Raw genomic sequence first — 13059 nt, 5'->3', positions numbered from 1 at the left:
CTGTCCCAAGGCCTAAAAAGAGAGGAGGGAAGATGAGAAAATGGGAGGGCAGACTGGGGAGAGAGAGGAAGATGGAGGAGCAGGAAAGGAGAGGGGTAGTGGCAGAGGCAGAAGATTGTACTAATAGCACAAGGGCAGATTAACGGCTTGGGTCAACGCTTCCCCGTTTACTTACCTCATTTAATCTCCAAAACAACTTTGCTGTGGATATTGTTGTCTTTTTACAGATGGAGAAAACCGTTGCAGAGAGAATGTTCTTGGCTCACGGTGCTTAAAACTCAGCCCAGCACTGCCCTTGGCTTTCATTTCAAAGTTGAAGGGGCACAGTCTGCTCTCAGAACTGAGCACGTAGGCACCACCTGAGCCCGCATCAAACAGCAGTCCCCAAATCCTGGTCACGACTTCTGTTCTGGGGTGTCTTCATCTTTGAACCTAGACTGGGGTCCTGTCTCTATCAGGCACCCCAGACACGGTCAAAAAGACTTCTAGTTTCTGCACTGACATTTACCTTCCGTGTGACTCCAGGGTAGTCACTTAACCTTTCTGGGTCTTATACCTGATAAATTCAACATGTCCTGGACATGGACATGGACATGGACATAAATTCAACATGGCCTATTCTCTCTAGTCCCTTACTGATGCCCCTCAGTCATCCCAAACCAGAATCCTCAAGTCCTCCTTTACTCCACAGCAGTCGACCACTGTGTCTGCTGATTGTGACTCCTGAATACTTCGAGGATTGCTATGCTCCCTGCCTGGTGTTTGGTAGATGCTAAGAGATGCTAGTTCTTTTTCTTATGAGCCCTTCTTCCTGCTTTGAAAAGTACCAGGTAATCTGAAAATGTGTCACTATGACAGAGCTCGGATCCCTGAGCCTCCCTTCTCACTTCTCTGCCAGTCAGTGTCCCAACCCCCACCCCATGGGCTGGGGCTTCAAGACAGCTTCTGACTGACACCTGAGTCCCACTACAGGGGCTGGGTCCAGGCTCTCATGGTCTGCTGGAGTGGCAGCATGTCGCGGTGGTTAAGCATGTGGGCTTGGGACTTCAATCTCAATTCTGCCACTAACTAGCTGTGTGACTTAGACAAATAACTTAACCCCTCTGTGCCACTGTCTCCTGACCTGTAAAATGGAAATGATATTACACTTTGTTATGAGAATTAAATGAATTTATACACATAAAATGCTTAGAACAGTGCCTGGTAAAAACAAGCATTCAACAAATACTAACTTTTGTAATTATTGCCTGAAAGATAATCACCTCCTCAATGGTCTGTGCTTCCAGTGTTATTCCCTATGAGACATTCTCCACTCAGTGGCCAGAGAGCTTTCTCTGTCACTCTATGCAGGGTTGCCAGATAAAATACAAGATGCCCAGTTTAAACTTAAATAGATATTTGGTATTTGCTAAATCTGGCAACTCTTCTCCCATGCTTAAAAATTTCCCCTGGTTTTCCATTACCTTTAAAATAAAATCTAAGCCTTTTAGCATGACATTCAAGTTCCGTATGATTCAGACCCCTGCCCTCTCCATTTAATCCCTACCTCCCTATTCCTTACCACTCCAGCCCCCTCATCTTATGCTCCAGCCATCTCCAACTGCGTTCCTAGAATCCCAGAGAATGACTCTCAGCATTTTGGAGCTAGGATGGGCCATTGGTCACATTTTCAGATGAGGGCTCACAGAAATTAAAGCCTTGCCCAAAGTCATGAAGCCCACATCACCCATGTTCTTGATAGGATCTCAAACCTTGGTCCTGCAACACTGAAAGCCACACACAGGCTCCTCTTAGAGTCCAAGAGTGAGGGAAGGCTGGATCTGCTGGCCTGGAGTGGTTCTCCGGAGTCAGCCTCAGCAAGTTGTGATGCTCAAGAGGTTTGCAGGGGCCAGAGAGTTGACCTGGAAATATTTCAGACTCAGGTAAGGAGCTCCTCAGAGTGTAGGGATGTGCTTCTGAGACTCAGGGTCAGGGAAGCAAGGCCCTGTTTGCTGCTCTGTACTTGGGGTTTTGTCCTGGAGTGGAAACTTACTTCCCCAAGTCCAGTTAGCCCAGAGTAAGGCTCAGGATTATAAAATAGACAGAATAATCTTGGCTGTCAATAATCCTGCCCAGAAACCTTGTGGTGACCTCAGGGGGAGACAGTGGAGGCCATCAAAATGGGAGTGGTGGACACCTTCCCCACAGGGCTTCTGGGCAGGTGTCAGCACTCTGCAGTCCTTGGGAGGCTCTGGCTCTGTTACAGCATACGAAGAAAATATCTCTGCTCAGCGTTGAGAACTTGGTCTCAATAATTGACTTGTATGATGTCCAAAGACTGCGCATATAACCAGCTCAAAGTGATGTATCATCTTTAGCAAAAAGATTTATCATGGAATCTGAGACAGCTTCCCATTTGTCTAGAACAGAAATAGGAATGACTCTCCTTGCCAGGAATCATCCTTTGTCTTCAAAGCAAATTTCTCCATGGTTGGAGGTTTCCTGGACTGAGGCTGAGACCTGTGGCCAACTTATTGGCCAAGCTCCCAGAGTCCTGGTGTCTCTGTCTCAAGTATCTCAGCTACAGGCAGCAGGGACAAGGGAGAAAGTGGAGCCCTGGGTTTAGGAGCCCCAAGTTCGGGAACTGACTCTGTCACCGTGTGACCTTGGGCAAGTCACTTGGTACCTCAGGCTTTTGCTGCTCCATCTGTAAAATGGAGTTTGTGATGTCTGTTTAACTACCTTATGGCAGTAATGGGAGGAGAACATTCATCACCTGCTTGGCAAGGAAGCAGTGAGGAATCAGGGTGCAGAGTATGGGTTTTGGGATCTGATGGATCTGGGTCAAGTCCCAGCTTTGCTGTCTGCTTTTGCCGCACTGGGCGAGTTTCTCAACCTCTTTAAGCTCTGGTTTTATAAAATGGGGATCCTCAAAGTCTTTTGGACTTTACTAAAACATTTACAAAACATTACTTCATGGTAATGTTCTCAGGAAGAAAAAGAGAGGATGTACAGGAGCCCTTAGAAGGGTGCTGGCGCAGGATGTACACTCAAGGACTAGCTGTCCTCACACACCCAGGCACCTGGGGGACCAGGCCGTGCCAGCAGTGATGTCTGTTGTTATAAGACAGGCCCGTTACCACATGTCACGTCATCTCAAGAACCGCACACAACTGTAGGCAAGGAAACAGATCTGGAAAGATTGAGGACTTACAACTCGTCAGTGGCAAAGGTGAATTTTAACCCTATTTCTAGCTGAACCCAGGGTCTGTATTTTTTTTTCTGCCACACCACATAGGCTGGTAATGTAGTTGAGAGAGTAAAGATGGTCAAGTAAGAGTATCATTAACAGGGAGGATGCAGAAGCTGTGCACAAGAGGTGGAACCAAACGGGCCGGAGTTTTATCTTTCACTCTCGCCACGTCATAGCTGTGTGACCACGGACAAGTCACTTACCCTTCTAAGTCTCAGGCCTGTTAGGTTCTCAGCGTGGTAAATGGCGTCCCATCCCGGTAGCACTTGTTGTTACTGCTGCGTACTGAAGGATGCTACAATGGCCAGTCCTCAGTGTGAGCAGAGTCTACGCAAGGAGCATCCTGTGGGTGATCGGGCATGGTAGCGGGGAGGAGTGACACTGAAATGGGGCTTTGAAGGACAGAAAGGCTTCTGATGAAGGGAGCTGAGGGGGAAAATTTTCTCAGCAGGAGAGATGGTGCAGGGGCAGACTCAGGAGAATGCTGGGCTGGTGAGCATGGAAGCTGGTACCCACGAGGAGGTGTTTCCATTCACCCACTGTAGTAGAGATAACTTTTTACTTTTTAAAAAATCATTTGGCTGTGCCATGTAGCATGTGGGATCTTAATTCCCCGACCAGGGATCAAACCCACATCTTCTGCGTTGGAAGCATGGAGTCTTAACCACTGGACCCTGAGGGAAGTCCGAGGCAACTGTCTTTTTTTTTTTTATTGGTTTTGCCAAATATCGAAATGAAACCACCACAGGTATACATGTGTTCCCCATCCTGAACCCTCCTCCCTCCTCCCTCCCCATACCATCCCTCTGGGTCGTCCCAGTGCACGAGCCCCAAGCATCCAGTATCGTGCATCAAACCTGGACTGGCGACTCGTTTCATATATGATATTATACATGTTTCAATGCCATTCTCCCAAATCTTCCCACCCTCTCCCTCTCCCACAGAGTCCATAAGACTGTTCTATACATCAGTGTCTCTTTTGCTGTCTCGTACACAGGGTTATTGTTACCATCTTTCTAAATTCCATATATATGCGTTAGTATATTGTATTGGTGTTTTTCTTTCTGGTTTACTGTCTTTTAAAATCACTTTCTATGTGCCGGACACTTCGTAATCACTTTGATTTTCACAACTGTTTCTCATATTAGGTGACATTATCCTCTTTCATAGATAAGCAACTGAGGCCTGGAGAGTCTAAATAAGCTCCCCAAGAGAGTCACAAGTGAGCAACAGAGCCAGAACTGATTCAAATCTGTCTCCCTAGGGTGCTCTGACCACCCCGCCATGCTGACTACCTGTCAGTGCTGAATGAACGTGTGCCTCCACCCCACATTCCCAGCTAGAAGCCAGAAGAGGCTTTTCTAGAAACAGGTTGGGCACTGTCTCTGGACTCCAGCAGCTGGCAGCCTTGGTAAAGTAAACACACAGCGTGGGTGCTCAGCTGGTGGTGAAGCAGAGAGAAAGCATGGCCTGCACGGCTTGTTCTCTCGCCACTCCCCCTCCACATCAGAGCATCAGCTCTCACCCCTTGAGCTTGGGGATGGGCTATTATAACCAGTCCACTGTCAGGCTGGCTAAAAGCCTGTGGTGGTGAGGGGGCAGGGACAGGCAGGAGGCTCTGTCCTCAGTGCTAAAGGGACTGCAGAGGTGAAGAGAGTTAGGGAGATGGAGGATTGCCCTGGGTCACTGTGGCTGGTACCAGCCTCCAGCCTGATGGGTTTTAACCTCTGTGGAGCTTGCTGGACACCCGTCCTGAGGCCAGGTGGTTGCAGAGCCTGTGGCTGATGCTGACACATGCAGGCCCATGATAATGTCTGATTCTGTGTTCTGTCTCCCCCAGAAATATGTCAGTGCACGAGTTTCTTTGTCATCTCTGGTACTCCTGGACCCTACACTGCTTGCTGGTGGTTTGAGCTCACGGGATTGAACCACGTGAATCGAATCTGTGATCAGTAGTGTCCTAACCCAAGGCATGTCCAGAGTTCCCTCCTTGGTCCACCTCAACAGAGCAGTGCCCCACACCCCCCTGCCCCTGCACAGGTCCTACCCCAGCACCCAGGATCCCCTGAGAATGCCCCTCCCCATCGGCCTGCCTGGCTATGTCCTCCCCTCCCGTCCTCCTGTAGGCCTTCCCCAACTTCTATGGCCCATCTTACATCCAGCTCCGAATGTCCCTGGAGCTGAGCTGCTGGTTAACCAAATTCTCTTCTATTCACTTCTCCATGTGCAGCAGGGCAGCTCTGTGAAGGCAGGAAGAGTCCTTTCCTACCTTTGCATCTCATCCCCAGCCCCAAGCAAGGATGGGCATAGGACTTGGTGATGTTTGAGGGGTTTGGCTGGATGGGGGCAGATCTGGGACATTCTGATCACGGAAAGATTTCCATAGATGACTAGGGATGGCATCTGGCTTTGCTGATACTGCAGGACTTCTCATAATTTATTAGCCACTCTCTCCACATGGATCCGTCAAGGGGCCAGGGTGGAGTCTCGGCCCAGAATGGTTTTTCCCTCCCCTGAAGGACCCATGATCCCAGCCAGGTGGGATGACCTGGGAGCCAAGGTACTGAAGTCCCCACTGACCAGAGTCACACTTATATCTCTGCAGCCCCTTGTCATCCCCAGGCCAAAGCAGAGTCCCAGTGAGGGATGCGGAGGAGCCCACAGAGCACACGCATGCTGATTCTTATCCCAGTTTCCAACTGACTCTCTGCCTGACCTTGGACAGGTCCCTCGACCTTTCCAGGCCTGGTTACCTTCATCTGACAACCAGGGGACTATAACAGTGCTCGAGAGTTGTTAAGGTGCCCCTTACAGCTCTGAACTTTTGCTTCTCTGACTCAGAGGCAAAAATGTCTATTCCTTCTCAAATAAAAATGTTCCTCCCCTGACAGCCAGCCTTGGGGAGATTAATAATTCTGTCAGAGCATCCTTGCATTAAGGCTGGCGCTCTGCCGTTTCCCCCAAGACCAGACAGTTTATCATTATTCATTGTTCATTCCCGTTCTCCCTCTCCTTAGCCCTCCCTCCAGCCCCCTTCACCACCCCACCCCCAACACGGGATGCGGCAACCTGCCATGAATGAAGAGTAGCTGGTCACATGGCCTGGTCACCATGGAGACGGATCCCCGCAGACAGAGGTAGGCATCAAAGTCACATGAGAACCCCGGAAAACTGGCTGAGGTATTTATAGAAGCAGGCTGGTGCTTTTATGGAAATGGGTCTATATTTGACTCCGGTACTGAAAGCTTCATGCTGGCTCTGGAGCAAGGCAGGCTTTGCACTTGATTCTCCCTACCCAGATCTGGGGTGGGGTCAGACAGATAGCCCCCTCCCTTCCTACTGTCTCCCAGCACATTCCCCCCGCCCCCAACCTCACACCCAGCTGATGCTGCACCTACTAGAGCTGAACCTGCTCCCTTCTGTTTACACTGAACAAAGCTTCCTCCCAGGCTGGGAGTTTGGGGCTCCAGGATGTTGGGCACGTGAGCAATTTGGGACACCCTCTTTCACTCCTCAACCCCGAGTACAAACTAGAAGAATATCCTCACTGCTCTTCATAAATATTAGAATGTACTGTCAATGCTCAAAGCCTTTGCCACTTCTTTCTTCCTTCAAAGTTTAGAGGTATCTGCCAAAGGTCAGCGGGGGGATATTATCTCATGTACACCTGCCTCAGGCACCCTAGAGCATAGACACTACTGTTCTCCCATTTTACAGATGAGGGCAAGGAAGCCCCAAGTCAGAGAAGATTCAGCAGTCCCTGCTCTTCCCACCATGTCCCACTGTGGAGAAGGCGGCATGAGCCTGAACAGAGGGGCAGGGGTTGGGGGTGGGGCCCAGCAGACAGTGGCAGTCTGGAGGAGCAAGGAGAAATGCGTTTTGGTATTTTAATGAGCAAGTAAGACACGCCTATGGTCAAGAATGCAACCCACTCCAGTACTCTTGCCTGGAAAATCCCATGGACAGAGGAGCCTGGTAGGCTGCAGTCCATGAGGTCGCTAAGAGTCGGACACGACTGAGCGAATTCACTTTCACTTTTCACTTTCCTGCATTGGAGAAGGAAATGGCAACCCACTCCAGTGTTCTTGCCTGGAGAATCCCAGGGACGGGGGAGCCTGGTGGGCTGCCGTCTATGGGGCCACACAGAGTCGGACACGACTGAAGCGACTTAGCAGCAGCAGCAGCATGGTCAAGAAAAATTAAAACGGAACTCACAGAGTTCAGTGCCGAGTTTCCGTTTCCAGGGCCCTCCAGCCCATAGTTTCCTTCCGTAAAGGCAGTCACTGTGGCCAGATTCAGATTTCCCCTTTCTAGAGATCTCAGATGCATTATAGAGGCAGATATGGCTATACTAAACCGTTATACTTATACCTATACTTATACTATACTTATACCTTTAGTATAAAGTATACTAAAATTCAAAAGATGAAAAGTAAATCTTTCTCCCATGCCTTCCCCCAGCCATGCCTGCCCTAGCGTTATGCACTATTATCAGGTTCTTCTGTATCATTCCAGAAATATTTTATGCCTCTACCAGTATGTGCAGTATACACAAATGGTCACACAGCCCTGCATCTTTTTTCATTTAACAACACATTTTGCAGATGTTTCCACATCATAACATATAGAGCAGATTTGTTCATTTTCATGGCTGCAAAAAATTTGATTGTGTGGCGGTACCATAAATTATGTAAACAATTCCTTGTTGATAGACGTCTAAATTGTTTCCATTTTTTAGTGACAAATACTGCTGAGGGAGTATCTTTGGATGAATGTCTTTAGACGAATGAGTGTGTGCCTTCATAATTTTGACAGATATGGCCTAATGAGCCATGGGATGCACCTTTGCAATTTTGATAAATGCTGTCTAATTATCTTCTGGAGAGACTGTACAGTTTAACTCTTTTCCTACCAGCAACATATGTGTTATCAGGTTTTTTTTTAAAGAAAAGTTATTTGTCAACATAATAGGTAAAATATGGTATCTCATTTTTCAATGTGCGTTTATTCTGTTGTGAGTGAAACTAAACATCTTTTTACATGTGTTTATATGTGTAGGAGTCACTTGTATTTTATTTTCTATGAACTTTCTATTCATATCCTTTTATCTTTTTCTTACTGATTTTTAGGAGCTCTTTATATATTAAGGAAATGCCTTCCCCACTTTCTGAACAGTCACTCCACAGACAGCCCTCCACACCCACTATATGGCAGGACTGTCCTAGGCCCTATTCCAGGGAATACAGAGCTTGTCTGTCTTGTTGAGAGCAGACAAGAAGCAAACAAGCATGATTGTGAATTGAGCGCCAGATGTGAGAAGTGATTTGGAGAACAATACATAAAACAGGAGGAGGTACAGGAAGTGCCCGTGGTTACATATCAGACTTAGAAAGGTCTTCCCCACCCAGGCTGTGACAATCTTTCTTCCATGCTTTTTTTTAGTACTTTTAGGTTTCATTTTTAAAAAAAATCAGACTTCTCAAAGGACAAACTTCTGACTTTGATGATCCTCTTGATTGTATATATGCTTTTCTAGTTAATCAATTTCTATGTTGGTAATCTACACAGTATTCTTGCCGGGATAATCCCATGGACAGAGGAGACTGGTAGGTTATCGTCCATGGGGTCACGAATAGTCAGACATGACTAAGACTACTGAGTATGCATGTATACATGTTGCCTTTATCATTTTCTTTCTTCTGTTTTCTTTGGGTCTGTTTCCCTAAATTCTTGAGATGGTTGGTTGGTTGGTTCATTGATTTTTCACTCTTTCTTTCTGTTCGAATGTATCTATTCTATATAAATATCCTTCTAAGTACCACTTTTGATACTTTCTATGGCTTATTTTTTCTTTCATTTATTAATCTCAATACATCTACAATGTATATGGGTGTAAGGATACTGTCAGTTCTGTCTATTAAAAATCCATCTTCCCCCTACTCATTTGAAATGTAATCTTTATTGTATTCTAAGTGATTGAATCTGGGTTTCTTTCTGGACTATGTTCTGCTTCACGTCTTTCTCATAAGTAGGACTACATTAATTTAAACTTATAAATTTATACCATGCTTTATGACCTGGTAAATTCTCACACCATGCCCATTACTCTCCTTTATGATTTCCCTGAATATTTCTGCTGATTTCTTTTTCCAGATGAAGCTTAGTGTCCGCTTGTTTAGTTAAAAATAAAAATAAAATCTTTTGTTATTTTCATGGAGGTCATTTTAAAACATAGATTGATTCAGAGAGAATTAACATGTTCATTGGGCTTCCTGGGTAGCTCACCTGGTAAAGGATCTGCCTGCAATGCAGGAGATCTCAGTTCGATTCCTGGGTCAGGAAGTTCCCCTGGAGAAGGGATAGATTACCCACTCCAGTATTCTTAGGCTTCTCTGGTGGCTCAGAAGGTAAAGAATCTGTCTGCAATGCACAAGACCTGGGTTCAATCCCTGGGTAGGGAAGATCCCCTGGAGGAGGGCATGGCAACCCACTCCAGTATTCTTGCCTGGAGAATCCCCATGGACAGAGGAGCCTAGCAGGCTACAGTCCATGGGGTCACAGAGTCGGACACAACTGAGCGACTAAGCACAGCACATTCATTATGTTTTGTCTTCCAATCTAAGAACATGCTGTTTCTTATGTTCAAACGCCTTTTGGAGCTCTCCGTGGCATTCAGGAATTTTCCACACATCTTTTAAAGTTTATTTCTAGTATTTTTCATTTTTGTTATTGCTATTGTAGCTGAAGCATTTCTTATATCTTCTTACTGGTTGCTGTAGATTTGAAGGTTATAGCTATCGTACATGTTAAGTTTGCAACCAATCACTTACTGAATTGTATTAAGTTTTTTAGTTGTGAAGTTTTTAAATTTATTATTATTTATTTATTGGGCTGTGCTGGGTCTTAGTTGTGATATGTGGGATCTTTAATTGCAGTATGTGGGATCTATTTCTCTGACCAGGGATAGAACCCAGGCCCCCTGCATTGAGATCAAAGAGTCTTAACCTCTGGACCACTAGGGTAGTCTGGTTGAGTTATTTTTTAAATGAAGTTTTCAACTTTTAAGGAGAAAAAATACTTTATATTTTATAACATCCTGGATAAATGGTTGTTTAAACATTCAATGAATTAATAGGTGTAAGGTGCTTAAAGTAGCATTGGGCACATCTTCAGAGCTAATAGCAACAGTGGGAATACTGCCTTGACTTTAAAAAAAGGGTTTTATCTCGTTTAATCCTTCCAACAACCCCATGAGGTTAGAGAACAGATTATTTCCATTTTCCAGATAAAGAATCTGAAGATCAGATACACTATGTGATCTGTCAAAGGTCATCTGGCAAGGGAGTGTGGGATTGGAACTTGAGTTTATCTTACTGTATACATCTCACCATCTTGGAGGAAGAGAACATGGCAAGTCCTTTTGTCATGCGAAAGGTCAAATCACTCATCCTACAGGTGAGTTTTGATTTGTGTTCTGGATGTTTGTGCAGGATTGTGTTTAGTTGGGGCATCCACCTTGCTGGATAAGGGCCCTATGGAGTCAGATGCCCCAGGGCCAGCATTCCAGGGCACTGAGTCCCAGTAAACAGAAGGTTGGGCTGTCTTTGGAGTTGGGCAGTGGGGCCTGGTCTGCCCTTGAGAGGTGCCTCTTATTCCTGTGAAGAGCTGTCCATTCCTCTCTTCCAGCACCACAGGGACAACCTCAAGATGCTGATATCAGGTGAGGGTGGTGGTGATGAACCAAGTGGTCTGGGCTCACCTGAGTCACACCTGGGGACAATGAGGTGGCTGCTGCTTCTACTGCTGCTAAGTCGCTTCAGTCGTATCCGACTCTGTGCGACCCCATAGATGGCAGCCCACCAGGCTCCGCTGTCCCTGGGATTCTCCAGGCAAGAACACTGGAGTCGGTTGCCATTTCCTTCTCCAATGTGTGAAGGTGAAAAGTGAGAGTGAAGTTGCTCAGTCATGTCAGACTCTCAGTGACCCCATGGACTGCAGCCTACCAGGCTCCTCCGTCCAGGGGATTTTCCAGGCAAGAGTTCTGGAATGGGTTGCCACTGCCTTCTCCAAATGAGGTGGCAGGTACAGGAAAATATCTGGAGGCCCCCTCTGGTCCTCCTGAACCTCTGACTTCTTGCTGTCTCTCTCTCTCTCTCCTGGCATTCCCCAACTTGCTCACCACTGGGGTTCTCTCAGACATAGAAGTGAGGCTTCCATTTTGCAGCCTGGGGAGTTAAGATTAAGAACAGAGACTCTCAGAGCTGCTGCAGGGTAGAACCTGGGTACAGAAATTGCTGTCTCCTCTCTGGGAGCAGAGATGCTTCTGAGGGACCCTGGGGTTGCCATCTCCCATTTAAGTCTAAATAGGAAGTCATCACTATAATGTCACTATCATACTCTAAAACTTTCAGTGACTCCCTATTACTTTCTGACATAATTAGAGGCATTTTAGTCTAGCATGTCAGGCCTCCATATTAGCAAATCCAACTTGCTTTCTAGCTTTATCTCTCATTTGTCCCCTAAACCCACAACTACTAAACGGCCTGCCTGTCTGTATCCAGACCTAGGTCTGTGAGGCTGGGGACATGGTAAAGTCCTTCACAAGCTTGTCCTTGATTGCTTTCTATTTCTTTAGAGCAAACCTCTAATTCCAGAGAGGAAGCTCAATAGACTGGTTACATCTATCCTTTCATTTGAAAATGATAATTCTATTAGTGAAACTCAAACTTACGTTAGCTCCTTTAGCAGAATTTCACATTGCTGTTTCATATTTATAGCTTAAACTAAAATTTCAGTTATTTTTCATATGAACTCTGATAGAACTTAGAAGGATGGATTTTGAGAAGAAACATATAACAGAAATGTAATAAGGAATAAAATCATCTGTGCTGTTTTTACAAAGATTCTTACATGAATCATATATATATATATATATATATATATATATATATATATATATATATATATATATATATGGCACATGCCTGCACAGAGAAAACTGGGGAGAAGAGATAGAATCTTGTTCTCTTCTCCAAGCAACAGAATACTCAGAGCAAAAACTGAACTGAACACAAACCCCTAGGTGCTAGCAAAGTCCCTTTTTCAGTGCTTCAGGAAGCATTTGCTTCCTGTTACAGACCTAAGACGAAGTTCAGCTTTGTCTTCTCCTATCTGGGGCTGCTTTGGGGCTTTTGTTAGGCTCTGGCCGAGGCAGAGGAACATTGTTTAGCTCCTAACACCTTCCAAGTTGTCCTTGACCTACTGTATAAACCCTGCCTCTGAAATCAGCCACAGACTATTGAGGTTAGCACAGTCCCTGACACAGACTAGCTCTCCCCAAATAGATGTAGATGGATTTGAAGTCCAGATCACTGCCTGTAGACAGGAGCAGGTGTGCTCAGAGCTGTATGAAGGACTGCCGTCCTCCAAGGTTGGCACCAGGTGAGCCAGGAGAGAAGGGACGGCTGCCTGCAAGCCCAGGGAAGCCCCTTCCCCATTCAAGTTCTTGCTGCTTTCTCCTTAACACATGACTCATTTGGACAGATGACCTCCTAGATGGCCTGATTTGCACGGCATAGTTCCAGGTGCTGTTCCATCTGCATGGGACCCCAGGACAAAGATCTCTGGCCTGAAGCCCCTCTTCCAAGCCCCTGGCCCAGCTCCTCACTATGTATCATCACCACCACCACCATCATCCTCATCACCACCACCATTGTCATCACCACAGCAAGTTACATGTACAGAGTCTTTAATGTACACCAGGCTGCTGTTAGAAAGGTATTACTTGGGGGAAAAAAAAAACTCAATTATTCTCCCCATTGTGCAGA

This window comes from Bubalus kerabau, chromosome 6 (genome assembly GCF_029407905.1).
Source record: "Bubalus kerabau isolate K-KA32 ecotype Philippines breed swamp buffalo chromosome 6, PCC_UOA_SB_1v2, whole genome shotgun sequence".
Lineage (NCBI taxonomy): Eukaryota > Metazoa > Chordata > Mammalia > Artiodactyla > Bovidae > Bubalus > Bubalus kerabau.
The sequence above is the reverse complement of the archived record's forward strand: the minus strand, read 5'-3'. Positions refer to the sequence as shown.